Genomic DNA, 17,124 nt, shown 5'->3' with positions numbered 1-17,124 from the left:
CCTTTTATTTCTTAATCTGTTTGCATTTGATCTCACATTTTGTGCAAAGAGCCTCAGGGAGAAAATTCCAGGCCCTGATACATTAGTCTGAGAATTCGCTTGCTTGGAAAGAGAAGCAACACCCCAAGATGTGCCAGGGCCTGCACCCTTCCAAGAGCCATGCACGGCGCCTCCTCGGCCTGGCACCCTGGGCTGGATGCTGGGGTCACCGTCCATGCCCCCGGTTGTTACCTCCTAAAATCATTCCAATTTTAGTTCCATGCAGAGACTTTGGACCGGTTACGAGGGCACAGAAGGGTTTGTCTTTCTCATCGCTCTGCCTCGGTCACCAAGGACCACATGCACGTGCTGATGTCAGCCCAGTGAGTGAGGCCCAGACCACCAGGGTCTTCTGTGCCCTCCGGCCTCCTTCCCAGGCTCCAGCCTCCCCTGCCAAGAGCGCCCAGACCTGACAGAGCAGTTTCCACAAGGCAGGGTTGTGCCTCTATAACACCAGACAAAGCCACCAATGGAGAGGGAGGAGGGGACGGAGGGGAGGAGAGGAGAAGATCAGGGGAGCCACTTGCTTGGTGAGGCAACAAGTCAGCCTCCTGGCTGTGGCCGCCTCTCACACAGGGAGACAAAACCCGAGCAAAGAGGACAGACGCTAAGTGTTCATAGAACACCTCCAAACACAATAAGGCCGACTGTCGGTGGATGGGAGAACAGGGAGAGACTCCTGCATGGGTGACCCTGGGACAGCCCGCGGGTGTGGCACCCCCTTCATGTCTGCCTAGACACAAACTCCCAGGCCTCCCATCCCAGGCCTGGTCTGATGCCAACAAAACCCCAGCTTCACCAAGGGGCGCCTGACCACTTATCCCTTCCCCATCCTTGTTTGATGCCCTCATCAAAAAGCTGGTAAAACTGCTCCTTTAGCCGCTTCCTGAGCTGTCGGCATTTCAAAGAGCACAAAACGTTCACTCCTAGTTGTGGGTGCATGTGTCCACACTCCAGGTCAGGAGGTGTGTGAGAGCACCCTCTCAGCAAGGTGGGGCTCACGGGATTTTTAATAGTTCAGTTAGACACGGACTTAAAAGAAACTGCTTTATTTTTTTAAATTTTTATTGGAGTATAGTTGATTTACAATGCTGTGTTAGTTTCATGTGTACAGTAAAGTGAATCAGTTACTTTATAACTGTTTCCAATTTTTATTTATTTTTTTTTCCCAATGATTGGCATTTGTTGAGTGATTTTGACTCACTACATGGATGTGACTGTAGATATTTTTTTCCTAGTGGACCACTGTCATAGTCAGAGCTGCCCATCATCTTTTTTTTAATTTACTGAAGTATATTTATGTATAATAACCTGCACACAGCTTTAACATTTAGCTCAATGACTTTATCTATGCATGGACAATGTACTTAGGTTCCAGATCATGACTTAGGACGTTCTCTGCCCCCCTGAAGTCCCCCTCGTGCCAACCCCCCACCAGGCGATAACCCTCTGAAGGTAACGCCTCTTCCCGCCTCTCTCTCACCCTGGGTCATGGGTGCCTGTCCTTGAACTTCAGGTGAACGGAGGCAGCTTTTGCTCAGCCTTGTTTCTGTGGGATCTTTCCACACGGTGTGTAGAGCTGTGATTGTTTCTTTCTCGTGCTGCGTAGGTGGAGGTTGTTTTTTACCTGATGCTTCAGCTCCTTTCCAAGTTTATCGTAAGCCAAGAATAACCAAACCATTGCCTCTGGATCAGAGACAAGTGACCTCCCAGATTGGCTCGTTTTAGAAGGAACTTCAGCTGAAACTGAAACAGTCATGGGCTGCTTCTCAAACCGGTTACACCACCCAGGGGTAACTGCAGGACAGCCGGTCACCTGGCAAACTTAGGGGGTTAGGCTTTTCAAGACAAGCCTAGAGGAATTCCTAAGGTGAGCATAAAATTTGGAGGCAGCTTTTAATGGAAAAAGCACAACCCAGTTCATGTACATTCTTTCCATCCCCTGTTTCTTCTAAATGGGAGGAAAGTAGAGTTAAGGTACCGTCAGGAAAGATTCCCTCCCCTGCCCCCCGCCCCCCGCTGGGGCAGAGCCATGGAGGATCCTTTCAATCCAATGTCGGCAGACATAAAAAGTACAAGGGATCTTGTTAATAACATCCATTCCCAGCCCATCCTGAGGAAATGGGATTCAGGAGGCCTGGAAACCTCCATCATTCAGAAGCTTCCAGGGATTCTTCTGTGTTCAAGTTTGAGCTCTGTTGTTCAAAAGAAAGGGACAGCTTGGCATGTTCTTTTGGTGGATCCTGGAGAGAAAATCTAAAAAGGAAAAATATATTACCTTCCCCCTTTTTGTCAATATTTTTAATTGACTTATTTTGGTTATTTGGAAGAAACAGAGAGTAAATAAGCATATCCTATAGCTATGGCTACATCTGTCTCCTGTTTCACACAAGTGCTATTAAAAAAAAAAAGTCCTATTAAAAAAAAAATCCAAAGCCAGGGAAAATAATAAAGAGATTAAAATTTTAAATCCTCAGAGGACAAAAATTAAGCATTCACAATTTGAGCAATTTGCTCATTCTATCAGAAATTCAGAAAGAAAACATGTATGTAAACCCCACTCATTTTATTTTGTCACTGTAAACTAGGGCAGACAGGATGCTGAGTGTGGCAGGGGGAGCTAAGAAGCGCCCTGGGGGCATAGTTTTGTTAACATATAAACATTAGGCTTAGGAATCCTGTTTTCAATCAAAAAGACAGATCTGTAAAACGTTTGATCATTTTTAAGTTTCAAAACTCATCCTGATAGACTACAATATGCATCTTACGTGGCAAAAGCAAGCTGCTTTATGAATTGTATAATGTCATTTTTGCCAAGTTCAGCAAAATCACTTGAGTGTATGTCTGCAGTAATGGTTACTTCTAGAGGTGGGCTTTCAGGATTTGGGGTGGAGGTTAGTGAATGAGGAGGGACTTTCACTTTTATACTGTTTTTTATTTTTAGAATTATTTTTCTGGCATCAGCAGGTCCTATTTTTCTAATTTAAAAAATAAGGAACAATTAAAAGAATCTGTTCATGTGTAAGTAGTTAAGACAAGTTGACTTAAATTAAGGGAACTGACACAGTCTGATACTGGCCCCGCCTGCCTGCGTGAGCCATGCTCTCAGCGCTTCTCTGGCTGCCCTACACCCCTGCTGGTTTCTGAGGGGCCGGAAGATGGCCGAGGAGAGCAGCCCACCCTGGGGGGGTCGGACTTTTCAGGAAGCCGGACCTGTGCATCGAATTGGTCCACAGATCTATGTGCAGGCCGTTTCTTCCCTCGATGAGAACTAGAAAGATGGTGGCAGCCCTTCCTCGGCAGGATGTTTGCAGCCAGGAGGCCTTCTGAAGACACACAACGTTCAAAAGAAAAAGATGCCGAAGTCAGTCGCTCTTTTCATTTTAACAGCCCTGTGTTATCCGCGTGAGGGTCCCCACCGCAAACCCCGCCTCCCTTACACCTGGAATCTAACCGCAGATTGGAATTGGATTCAATCCAATCCAAACGCCAGTGTAACATCCTAAGAGTTGTTCACACATTACCCATCACCAAGTCCCTGTCACCGGAGAAACCCGGAGTCAGGTTCTGAGACAGTAGGATGGCCCCACCACCACCGTAAGGTGCTGTATCCGTTTCCTTATCTCGGTTCGTCCCCGCGCCGCCCAAGGTGAGGTTAACGGTCCACACCGCCGGCTTGGAAAAGCTGTGGCGGCGCGCCCCCTGGTGGCGGTGGTAGACATGCTCCTGGGGATGTGTTTGCTTCCACCCTACGGGTAGGGCGTGGACTGGTTCAGCTTCATCTCAGACTGAATCCAGTCTCTTTCCTTCCGAGTTTCTGCTCAGGCAACGCCTGACATTGGGGTGACTGGGGCGTCACACGCAGCACTCCCTTCCTCCAGACTTTGTTTCATTGGAGAGAGTTCCTCAAAATTTTGCTACCGCTTGCACTGCCTGAAGGTACTTAAACGTTTCACTTGTTTAAAACTAAATCCACTTTGAAAATGTACACCTGCAGTAGACAGGACTCATACATAGCGTGTCCTTTCCAGCCATTTAGGTTCTTGCCACTCACAATGTCGTCAGGATTGTGACGACAGGCAGGATCATCTCCTGGGAACTGGTTGGAAATGCAGAATCCCGGAGCCCACTGGGCGCCTGCTGCGTCAGAATCTGCATTTTAACAAAATCCACGGAAGATTTCTGTACACGTTAAGATGGAGAAGCATGGACTCGGTTGGTACTTCCTCTTAGATGAGATGACTGGGACTTCGTAACTTCCCCTAGTTATGGCTAACTACAAATTATAACTCTCAAGATGGCATGTACCATTTTATTTTGTTCAACTTTCCATGTCTCATTTGCTTTTAAACACTTCTTAACTATACAAAACCAACAAAACCAAATTCCTAATGTTTGAGCATTTAAATTAGTCTACAAGCAATAGATTCTGAAGTCCCTAAGGAATAAAAATTCCAGCTACACCATTAAACGTTCAGCTGTGAATAGCGAGTCCCTCCAATCTGGAAAGTATTCCAAAGAAGAATTTCTAAGTTAAATCCCACGCCTGTCGTAAACTATGTGAGTTCACAACACCACCAGTGCACAATGCATTTTAAACACAAAACAGGGTGTAAATTAAACTGAAAAAGCAGCATAAGAATTTGAGAATACCACCTTACGTTGGTATAATACTTTTTAGTTTCTTTCAAAATGTTTCCACCCATCGTCTGCATTAGTTATATTCTCATTAGAATATTATATCCAAAAATATCAAGTTTTTGAGTAGAATGACAAAAAAGATCAAAGGAATGGAAAAAATAGTCCTTTGACATGCTAAAAATTGTGTGCAATGTTTTTTCTAACTTTTTATTTTGAACAAATTTTAAACTTACAGAAAGTTGCAAAAATAGTACGGTGTTCTTGTAGACCCCTCTGAACTTCCCCTAAGGTTATTACATTGGGTATCTATAGTACAATAATCAAATCTATAAAATTAACACAGGTATAACACTACTAACTAAAATACAGACCTTATTCAAATGTTATCTACTCTTTCTTCTAATATCCTTTTTCTGTTCCAGATAGAATTATCCAGTCTCCCAAATTCCACTCAGTTATTTTTTTTCTCCTTAGTCTCCTCCAATTTCTGACAGTTCTTCAGTTTTTCCTTATCTTTCATGGTCTTGACACTTTTGAGGAGTACTGATGGTTTATTTTGTAGACTGTTTCCCAATTTAGGTTTGTCTAATGTCTTCTCGTGATTTGCATGAGGTCAAACATTTTTGGCAATGAAATGATGGTGAATTCTCAGTGCATTATATCAAGGGAGGTAAGACTTTGAAACTATGTGAACTTGTTTCTCCTCAAAACTTCACCCATTAATTTTAGCATCCATTGGTGGATCTTGTCCCTATCAATGATTATTGTGGTATTCAACCATTTTATAAAAAGTTACTTACCATTTCCCTGAGGTATTTAATAAATACTGGAGGAGACTTAAGTGTGCATGAGCAGGCTGGGAATTTGAGAAGGGAGGGGAGCTATGTTCAAATAATAAATGAGGGGCAGGGACAGAAAAACAAAAGGGCCCCTCTACATGCTGTAGTTCTATCCTATCTTGGAATCCCAGGGAGCTGCAAGTGCAACACTCAACTTCAAGATCTCCTAGATAAGATTTCACAACCTCTCCATAGATATGAATCTACCAGTTAAGGAATCAAGGATTATAAGGCTTAGAATTGTGCCTTTAAAGGACAAGAATGCTGTTCAGAGTGGGAAAATCTAATAACTAACTGCCTACATGATCCCAAACCTAGTGTTAGTAAAGTGCGTAAGTCAAGCTGAGGTAATTATTTACAATGAAATAGATGGCATTTTTTATTTTTAAGTCATCCATTTTTTTGTTTAGTATTAACAAATTCTTTTGATAGACACCTTTTTTTCTTTGATCACTTGAAATAGTTTTCCTGGAGAAGTCTTTGGTCAGACTTACTGGGTATTATACTATTGGTGACCAATTTGAAAACCTCATGCTTCAAAGGTGTTTGGTTTTGTTCTTAAAACATGCATTCTTCTCTCTTTGTATTTAAGAGAAACCTCAGAGGCACTGAAGTTACAACAAGGGCTCCTTGCTCCACATGTCAATCATGCTTATTCCTTCCTAAGCAACAATCTCTGGTTCCAAAACTATGAGTGAATATTTTGCTAGAAACAGGGCTGAAAGGAACCAGGAGATATTTCTGGGTTTTCCAATGATATGTAGGATTAGGAGAATGTCAAAACCCCCAGGAGCCTTTTTCCTTAATCATGAAAATTTCAGTTTCTTCTCTCTAAGATAGAGAGCTATTATATCATCACTCATAGTGGTATACAGTTAACAGGAAATTCAACTTTCTGGTAGGAGGAACTGCTAACCTCTCCCATGGTGGTCACAGCATAAAGGCTTTTGATCTTTGTGAGCTCCTCATTATAGTAGTCACCACATGTAATGCGATTACTGAGATGTTCTACTGTGCTGCAAAATCTCACCTGGGCAGTGTCTCACTGGCTCTTTGAAGCTCCATGAGCAGAAGAATTGTAAAGGGAATATGTCCAAAAGTCTTTCCCTCCGTAACAGTAATGCCAACACTGGGAAAATAATTAAAATCAACTTTTTCAGGACTCTGAAAATTAACCAGCAATCTTGGGGGAGGGGCATTTAGTCAAGAAAAAATGACTGAAGCTAAATAAGAAGAGCAAGTTTCATAGCCTTTTAACTTGCCCTGTTCCCACCCCCATGTCTCAGCTCCACTGTAGCCTTAAAACAAATAGCCCACAGTCACAGTGAGAACAAGCAGCCTAGCAGCCAGTGGAAGGGGCAGTTGTCATTACTGGACATGCCTGGTGGTTCAGAGAAGACCTCTCTTTATTTGACCTGACTTAGAGCTCATTAAAGACAAACAGCTTCCTACCTGTGGAAATTTGCTGAAAACAATCAGTGACAATTGTTGAACATCATAGCTGCCTATGGCAGTGACTAACAGAAGGGACAAACATTAGGTTAACCAAAAGCTTAGAAACAAAAAATACAGAATGAGATGTTCATAGAGGGCTTTGAAAACTTCCAGTATTCCTGGGACTATGGAAAGCCACACACATGTGTAGGACAGTGTGCATGCCCAGGGCTGTACCCATGCTGTGGAATGACCCAAGAAGGCCCTGAGTTCTCACTTCTGGCTGACTTGAGGCTCTGAGCAAGTAGGAGGAGAAGGATAAGTCAGAGCTGTAAACTTCCTAGTGTTGAAAGACAAAGAGGATACTGAAAGCAGTAAGAGAGCAGTGACTCATTACATGCAAGGGCAGCTCAATAAGATTAACAACTGATTTCTCATCATAAATCATGGAAGTCAGCAGGCAGTGGGATGACAAACTCAAAGTGCTAAAAGAAAAGCATTGTCCACCAAGAATTCTATAACCAGCAAAACTATCCTTCAAATATAAAGAAGAAATTAAGGCATTACCAGATTTTTACAAAACAGGAAACTCTTCATTAGCAGACTTGCTCTACAGGAAATACTGACGGGACTCCTTTAGGCTAAAATAAAAGGACACATGAGAGTAACTCAAATTCATGTGAAAAAATAACAAGCATGATAAAGATAACTACATAGGTATATATATATAAGACACTATAAATGTATGTTTGTAACCTTTTTATACTAAATGTTTTAAGAGACAGCTGTATAAAGCTATAGCTATCTGTGTTGAAGGTAACACAATGTATAAAGATGTAATAACAGCACTGGGGGAAGGAATGGAGTTATATAAGAGCAAAATTTTTATATACAACTGAATTTAAGGTGGTATGAATCTGAGATATTGTTAAGATGTTAATTATAGTCCCCAAAACAATCACTGAGAAAATAACTTTTTCTAAAAGTAGAATAAATGACAAGAAAATGAAACCCTAGAAAATATCTATTTAACACAAAATACTCCAATAATGAAAATATAGAGAAACAAAAACATCAGACATATAGAAAACAAAAAGTATAAAAAATAGAAAAATGGGAGAAAAAATTGCAAAATGACAGATATAAATCCTACCTAATTACATTAAATGGAAATAGATTAAACTCTCCAGTTCAAAGGCAGAGATGGGCAGAATGGATGAAATAAAAAGTATCCTTCAATTATATGTTCTCTATAAGGGACACACCTTAGATTCAGAGGCACAAACAGGCTGAGACTGAAAGGGTGGGAAAAAGATTACCATGCAAAAGTAAGAAAAAGAGAGCTCAGTGGCTGTATTAATATCAAATAAAATAGACTTTAAGGCAAAAAAATTATTACTAGAGACAAAGGACATATTATAATAATAAAAAGTGTCAATCCTTCAAGAAGATATAATGATTGTAAATGTATAAGCACTTAACAGCAGTACCCCAAATACATGAAGCAAAATATGGCATAAGAGAATAGAGAAGTAGACAAATCAAAAATAATAGTAGAAGACTTGTGTAGCCCACTTTCAATAATGGATAGAACAACTATAGTGGAGATAAACAAGGAAATAAAAGATGTGAACACTATAAGCTAACTACACCTAACAGACATCTATAGAACACTCCACCCAACAACAGCAGGAAATATATTTTTCACAATTATGCGTCGAACAGTCTCCAGAATAGACCATATGTTAGGATAAAAACCAAGTTTAAACAAATTTAAAAGAATTAAAATCATGAAAAGTATGTTCTCTAACCAGAATAGAATGAGATTAGAAATCAATAACAGAAGGAAAATTGGGCAATTCACAAATAGATGAAAATTAAACAAGGCACTGCTAAATAACCAACTGGTCAAAGAAGAAATCACACACGCACACACAAAATAGAAAACACACTTGGATGAAAACACACACACACACACACACACACACACACACACAAAAGCATACCTAAACTTATGAGATGCGACTAAAGCAGTCTTAGAGGGAAATTTACAGCTGTAAATGCCTATACTTTTTAAAAACAAATAAAGAAATCAGATAAATAATCTAATATCTTATCTTAAGAAACTACAAAAAGCAAAAAGAGCAAACTAAACTCAAAGCCAGAAGAAGGAAGGAAATAATAAAGATTAGAGTGGAAATAAGTAAAATTATGAAAATAGAGAAAAATCAATAAAACTAAAAGATTCTTTTAGTTCTTTGAGAAGATCAACAAAATTGATGAACCTTTAAGCTGACCAGAAAACTCAAAAAGGGAGGACTCACATTACTAATATAAGGAACGAAAGAGGTGATACTGCTACAAGCACCACAGAAATACAAATCATAAGGAAATACTGTGAACAATTGTATACCAAGAAATCAGATAATCCATGTGAAATACACAAATTCTTAGAAAGGCACAAACTACCAAAACTGACTCAAGAATCAATAAAATATCTGAATAGACCTATAACAAGAGGTAAAATTAGTAATGAAGAAACTTCTCACAAAGAAAAGCTCAGGACCAGATGGCTTCACAGATGAATTTTGCCAAATGTTTAAGGAAGAATTTTAATGAATGCTTTACAAACTCTTACAGAAATAGAAGAGGAGGGAAAATTTTACAACTCATTCTCTGAGGCCAGTATTTTTCTTTCTTTTTTTTTTTTTTTTTTTTTTCCGGTACGCGGGCCTCTCACTGCTGTGGCCTCTCCCATTGCGGAGCACAGGCTCCGGACACGCAGGCTCAGAGGGCATGGCTCACGGGCCCAGCCGCTCCACGGCTTCCCAGACCGGGGCACAAACCCGCGCCCCCTGAATCGGCAGGCGGACTCTCAACCACTGCGCCACCAGGGAAGTCCCTGGGCCAGTATTGTTCTGATACCAAAACCAGACAATGACATCACCGGGGGAAAAAAAAAAATCTATGAATACAGATGAAAAAATCCTCAACAAAATACTAACTACCTGAATCTATTGACATACAAAGTGGATTATATACCATGAGCAAGTGTAAATTATCCCAGGAATACAAGATTGGTTTGACATTCAAAAATCCATTTGACAAAATCCAACATTCCTTCATGATAAAAATACTCAACAGACTACAAATAGAAGAGAACTTCCTCAAAACAACAAAGGGCATCTATGAAGAACCCTATGAAACATCATAATAGTAAAATACGGAAGCTTTCCCTTTAAGACTGGGAAAAAAGAAAAGGATATCTTCCCTCAAAACTTCTATTCAGCATGATACTGGAGGTCCTAGCCAGAGCATTCAGGCAAGAAAAAGTAATAAAAGGCACCAGATTGAAAAGGACAAAGTATCTCTATTGGCAGGAATCTGCACAAAAAGTATTAAAGCTAGTGAATGAGTTTAGCAAGGATGCAGGATACGAAATCAACATACAAAAATCAATTGAATTTCCATCATCATAATAAACAATTTGAGAATAAAATTTTAAAACAATTCCATTTACAATAGTTTCAAAAAGAATAAAACACTAGGAATAAATTTAGCAAAACAAGTCCTTGGAAACCCACAAATCATCACTGAAAGAAACTAAAGCGACCTAAAGAAATGGAAAGACAGCCTGTGTTCATGGATTGGAAAACTTAGTATTGTTAAGATGGCAGTATTCTTTAAATTGATCTACAGATTTAAAGCCATACTTGTTAAAATTTCAGCTGCCCTTTTGCAGAAATTAACAAGTTGATTCTGGACTTCCCTGGTGGTGCAGAGGTTAAGAAGCTGCCTGCCAATGCAGGGGACACGTGTTCAATCCCTGGTCTGGGAAGATCCCACATGCCGTGGAGCAACTAAGCCAGTGCGCCACAACTACTGAGCCTGTGCTTTAGAGCCCGCGAGCCACAACTACTGAAGCTCGCGTGCCTAGAGCCCGTGCTCCGCAACAAGAGAAGCCACCACAATGAGAAGGCCGCACACCACAATGAAGAGTAGCCCCCTCTCGCCGCAAGTAGAGAAAGCCCACGTGCAGCAACGAAGACCTAACACAGACAAAGATGGAAAATAAATAAATAAATCTATTTTTAAAAAAAGGAAAAACAAGTTGATCCTGAAATCTACATGGATATGGGCTTCCAGTTTTCAGTTCAGCATATAAGGAGATTGGAAGTTGTCACTCTTTCCTAACAATTTGACTTACGTCTTTTAACATAACATAACTGGAAAATCGACAACTCTTTTAAGAACCATTAAGAGAAGTGAGGTCACAGGGCAAACTGTTGGCCTCAAAATTAAAGAAACAGATAGGCAAATATAGAAAATCACAACTTACCAGAGCAGAAATCCCTGAGCACAAACCTCGAAGGGACCCAGTACCGAGGTAGAAAATACAAACTGTAATTGATGAACCACTGGAGGCTCAGGGTGGACACGTCTGAGAGTTAAAAAGTCCAGGGGGTGGGGTAGTCACAGGAGGGATCTTACACTTTCGTGATTTTTACCTCCTGGGGCTTGACTAGATCTTCACAGTGATACTAAATGAAAATCTCCTCATGCTTCTAGCATGGGGAGGGGAAAAGGAGCCCTTTGAAATATGACAGAGCATTCTGTTCTTCTTAATCAGGCTTGTCCTCAAGAGAAACGATTTTATCAGAGCCTAAACTATTGGGGATTTATCAGAGCCTAGACGACTCAGGAAATACCCAACTCCACCCCACTCTAGCCATCTGTCCCACCCAAGAGAGTGGGGGGCGGGAACTGAGGAGCACTTACAAAGGTCACAGGTCAGAGACACAGGACACTGAAAGACTGAAGCCTAATCACAGGACTGTAGAATGCTTCCCCTCCCCTTACACCTCACCACCACTTTACTAAAGGCCTATTTATGGCAGTTCTATTTACCCAGGATATCGTGCCTATCCAGAAAAAATTACAAGACATACTAAAACACAAAGAATGCAGTTTGAAGAGACAGAATGAACATCAAAATCAAACTGAGTATGACAAAAGATGTTGGAATTTTCAGACCAAGTTAAAACAATCATGATTAATACAGAAAACGCTCTAATGTATAAAGTAGAAACCATGTAAGAACAGATGGGCAATGGAGCAGAGAGATGGAAATTCTAAGGAAGGATCTAAAAGAAATGCAAGGGATTGAAAACACAATAAAAGAAATGAAGAATGCTTTTGATGAGCTCACTAGTACGCCAGATGCAGCCGAGGAAAGAATCTCTGAATTTGAGGATGTGTCAGTAGAAGCTTCCAAAATGGAAAAACAAATAGAAAAAAGACTGGAAAAAGTCACAGAACCAAATATCCAAGAATTGTGGGATTACTACAAAAAGGTGTAACATACACATAATGGGAATACCAGAAAGAGAAGAGAGAGCGAAAGGAAAAGAAATATTTGAGACAATGGTGACTGATAATTTCCTCCAAATTAATGCTGGACACCAAATCACAGATCCAGGAAGCTCAGAGAACACCATGCAGGAAAAATGCCAAAAAACCATCTAAGACATATCATATTTAAATGTCAGAAAATCAAAAAGAAAGAAAAAATTTGAAAGTCAGATGAAAAAACACCTTACCTATAGAAGAGCACAGATAAGAATTACATTTGATTTCTCTTCAGAAACCATGGAAGCAAGACAAGAGTGGTGTGATATATTTAAATTGTTGAAAGAAAAATACTCCAACCTGGGATTTTGAACACTAGAGAATTATCCTTCAGCAGTGTAGGAGAAAGACTTTTTCAGACAAATAGAAATTGAGAGTATTTGTTCCCAGTCGATGAGCCCTGCAAGAAATGTTAAAAGAAGTTCTTCAGGGAGAAGGAAAATGATATAGTTCAGAAACTTGGGTTTACATAAAGAAAGGAAGAGCACCAGAGAAAGGATAAGTGAAGGTAAAGTAAAACCTTTTCTTTTTCTTATTCTTAATTGAGCTAACAGACAACAGTTCGTTAAAATAATAACAGCGACAATGTACTTGATTGTGAGATATATTAATATATATGTGAATTACTGTCATAATGAGCAATGATACAGGAATGAACAGGAAGATTAGGATCATCTTGTTACCGTAAGATATCTTCACTAACTGTGAAGGAGGGCAGCATTATTTGAAAGTGAATTTGGATTAGTTGTACATGTATATTACAAACTCTAGAGCAACCACCAAAAGGAGTATAACTGATATGCCAAGAAAGGGAAAAAAATTGTCATATAAAATGCTAACTAAACCCCACAAACATCAGAAACAGAGAGGAGAACAAAAATAGGAACAAAATAACAGAGCAACGAATAGAAAACTATAACGAATATGGTAGATCTTAACCCAACTGTATCAATAATCACTTTAAAAGCCAATGGTTTAAATATAACAAATAAAAGAGATCGTCAGGGTGGATCCTCAACTATATGTTGTCTCTAAGAAACACACTTAAAATATGAAGATATGCATAGATTAACAATAAAGAGATGGAGAAAGATATACCATGATTACACTAATAAGGAGAAAGAGGAGTAGCTGTATTAATTTCAGACCAGTCACACTTCAGATCAAGGAAAGTTATCAGGGATAAGGAGGGATATTACATAATGATTAAGGGGTCAGTTCTCCAAGAATATGTAACAAGCCTTAATGTGTTTGTGCCTGACAACAGAGTGTCAAAATAGACAAGTCAAAAACTGATGGAGGTGTAAGGAGAAAGAGATGAATCCATTATTACGGTTGGAGACATCAACACCCTTCTCGCAGAAATGGACAGATCAGCAGACAGAAAATCAGTAAGGACGTAGTTGAGCTCAACAGCACCATCAGTCAACTGGGTATAATTGACATCTATTGATTACTTCATCCAACAAGAGGAGAATACACATTCTTCTCAAGCTCACATGGACATTCACCAAGATAGATCACATTCTGGGCCATAAAAAACACCTTAATGAATTTAAAAGAACAGAAATCACACAAAGTAAGCTCTCAGACCACAGCTGGATTAAAATAGAAATTGGTAACAGAAAGATAGCTGGAAAGTCCCCCAAATATCTGGAGATTAAACAACACATTTCCAAATAATACATGAGTCAAGAAGAAATCTCAAGAAAAAAATCTTTTTCAATGCTTTGAACGAAATGAATATTAAAATGCAACTTATTAAAAGCCGTGGGATACAGTGAAAGCAGTGCTTACAGGGAAATTTATAGCACTGAATGCTTACATTTAAAAAATAAGAAAAATCTAAAATCAATAATCTAAAAGCCTTCCACGTTAGGAAATTAGGAAAAGAAAATGAACTTAATCCAAAGGAAGCAGAAGGAAAGAAAGAAAAAAAATGACAGCAGAAATCAATGAAATAGAAAGCATGAAATCAATAGAGAAAATCAACAAAATCAAATGAGCTCTTCAAAAAGATCAATAAAATCAATAAGCCTCTAGCCAGGTTGATTAAGAAAAAACAGAAGAAGAAAAATGATTAATATCAGAAATGAAAGAAGGGTCATCACTACTGATCCCAGGATATTAAAGGGTAATAAAGGAACATCATGAACAGCTCTATCCGCACAAATCTGATAACCTAGATGAAATGGACCAATTCCTTGAAATGTGCCAAAGTTCACACAAGAAGAAATAGACCATCTGAATATGATTATATCTATTAAAGAAATTGAATCAATAATTAAAAACCTGGGATTTCCCTGGTGGCACAGTTGTCAACAATCCGCCTGCCAACGCAGGGGATATGGGTTTGATCCCTGTCTGGGAAGATCCCACATGCTGCGGAGCAACTAAGACCATGCGCCACAACTACTGAGCCTGCGCTCTAGAGCCCACAAGCCACAACTACTGAGCCTGTGTGCTGCAAGTACTGAGCCCACATGCCTAGAGCCCGTGCTCCACAGCAAGAGAAGTCACCACAGTGAGAAGCCCGCGCAGCGCAATGAAGAGTAGCCCCCACTCGCTGCAACTAGAGAAAGCCCGCACACAGCAACGAAGACCCAATGCAGCCAAAAATAAAATAAATTTATTTTTTAAATGTTTAAATAATAATAATTAATAACCTTCCAAAACAGAAAATATCAGACCTGGATGGATTCACTGGTGAATTCTATGAAACATTTAAGGAAGAAATTATACCAATTCTCTACAATCTCTTCTAGAAGATAGAAACAGAGGGATGACTTTCTAACTCATTCCACAAGGCCAGCATTACCATGATACCAAAACCAGACAACTACTTTACAGGAAAGGAAACCTACAAGCTGATATCTCTCATGAATACAGATACAAAAATCCTCAAAAAAATTAGCAAATCAAATCCAAGAATGTATAAAAAGAATTATACACCATCACCAAGTGGGATTTATTCCAGGTATCCAAGGCTGGTTCAACGTTCAAAAATAAATAAATATAATCTTTCACATCAACAAGCTAAAGAAGAAAACTCACATGATCATATCAATAGATGCAGAAAAATACTGAACAAAATCTAACACCGAATCATGATAAAAAAAATATCAGCCACCTAGGAATAGATGGAACTTCCTCAACTTGATAAAGAATATCTACAAAAAACCCCGAAGCTGACATCATACTTCATGGTGACAAACGATAAGCTTTCCCACAATGATCACGAAAAGGGCAAGGATGTCCACTTTCACCACTCTCACCACTTTTCAGCATAGTAGAAATCCTAGCAAATGCAATAAAAAAGAGGAAAGGAAATAAAAGGTAAACATATTGGGAAGGAAGAAATAAAACTGTCTTTTCCGGCAGATGTTATGATGGTGTCTGTAGAAAATCTGAAGGGATACACAACAAAAATCTCCTGGAAAAAATGATTATAGTAAGGTTGCAGGATACAAGGTTAATATACAAAAGTCAATCACTTTCCTATATACCGGCAATGAACAAGTAGAATATGAAATTCAAAATACAATAGCATTTACAGCACTCAAAAAATTAAAAACTTAGGCATGAATCTAACAGAAATGCATAAGAACTATGTGAGAAAACCACACAACTCTGGTGAAAGCAAAGAACTATATAAATAAAGAGATATTCCAATATTCTTGGATAGGAAGTTCAATATTGTCAAAATGTCAGTTCTTCCCAACTTCATCTATGGATTCAATACAATTCCAATCAAAAATCTCAGCAGGTTATTTTTTGGATATTGAAAAACTGATTTCAAAATTTATATGGAGAAGGGCTTCCCTGGTGGCGCAGTGGTTGAGAGTCCGCCTGCCGATGCAGGGGACACGGGTTCGTGCCCCGGTCCGGGAAGATCCCACATGCCATGGAGCAGCTAGGCCCGTGAGCCATGGATGCTGACCCTGCGCATCTGGAGCCTGTGCTCCGTAATGGGAGAGGCCACAACAGTGAGAGGCCCACGTACCGCAAAAAACACAACAAAAAAATTTATATGGAGAGGCAAAAGACCCAGAATAACCAATACAATATTAAAAGAGAAGAATAAACTCAGAGGACTGATCCCACTCAACTTCAAATGCCTGATGCAAGATATAGAAGTGGCACATTAAATAATTTTTGATCTTTTTGAGTATAGCATTTTTTAATTCAGTAAAAGGTTTTTATAATATTCTTGAAGGAACTTTGCACATAGGATCCATGGCTTCATCTACAGTTACTGAGAATGACTGCAATCTAAAACAATTATCTTAACATATTTTGTTTACAACTTAAGCTCCTATTAACTCAAAAATTTAAAGAATTTTCTTCTTAAGGCACTTGGGATTCTGTTGATTTGAATTTTTATAAGTAACAACAATGTGTCTCACAATCTTCAAAGTATTTCTTCTTTCTTTTCTTTTTTATTACATTTGGATTGAAGATGTTTTATCACAGTTTTTGAATCTTTTTCTTCCCTGTGAATCTTGAGGTAGCAAAGTTAAAGTTCTGCTTTTAATCTGTCATCATAAGAAATAGAGAAGTCCCATAAAAGACTTTTTCTTGTAGTTTATATGGCATTAAGTAACTAAAAATGAATACAGTTCATAAAGTTAATTTCATTTAATGCTATGGATGCTGGTACAACATTTTATTATTATTATTTCCCTTACATTATATTATTATTATTGACTGAATTGTGTCCCTCCAAATACACATGTTGAAGCTCTAACCCCCAGTATGGCTG

General features: G+C 39.2%; 1 long non-coding RNA gene across 1 annotated transcript; it reads right to left on the bottom strand.

Moving 5' to 3' along the window:
- Positions 1–1,099: 1,099 nt before the first annotated feature.
- On the bottom strand, positions 1,100–11,812 carry LOC137206393 (uncharacterized). The gene is made up of 4 exons (XR_010934636.1): positions 11,293–11,812; positions 7,521–7,594; positions 3,253–3,365; positions 1,100–2,295 (listed from the first exon to the last, which is right to left on the bottom strand). It is a non-coding gene; the product is annotated as an uncharacterized lncRNA (long non-coding RNA).
- Between the last annotated feature and the right edge of the window lie 5,312 nt (positions 11,813–17,124).

Source organism: Pseudorca crassidens, chromosome 15, assembly GCF_039906515.1.
Source record: "Pseudorca crassidens isolate mPseCra1 chromosome 15, mPseCra1.hap1, whole genome shotgun sequence".
Lineage (NCBI taxonomy): Eukaryota > Metazoa > Chordata > Mammalia > Artiodactyla > Delphinidae > Pseudorca > Pseudorca crassidens.
Note: the sequence above shows the minus strand (reverse complement) of the source record. Positions and strands in the feature narration are given on the sequence as shown.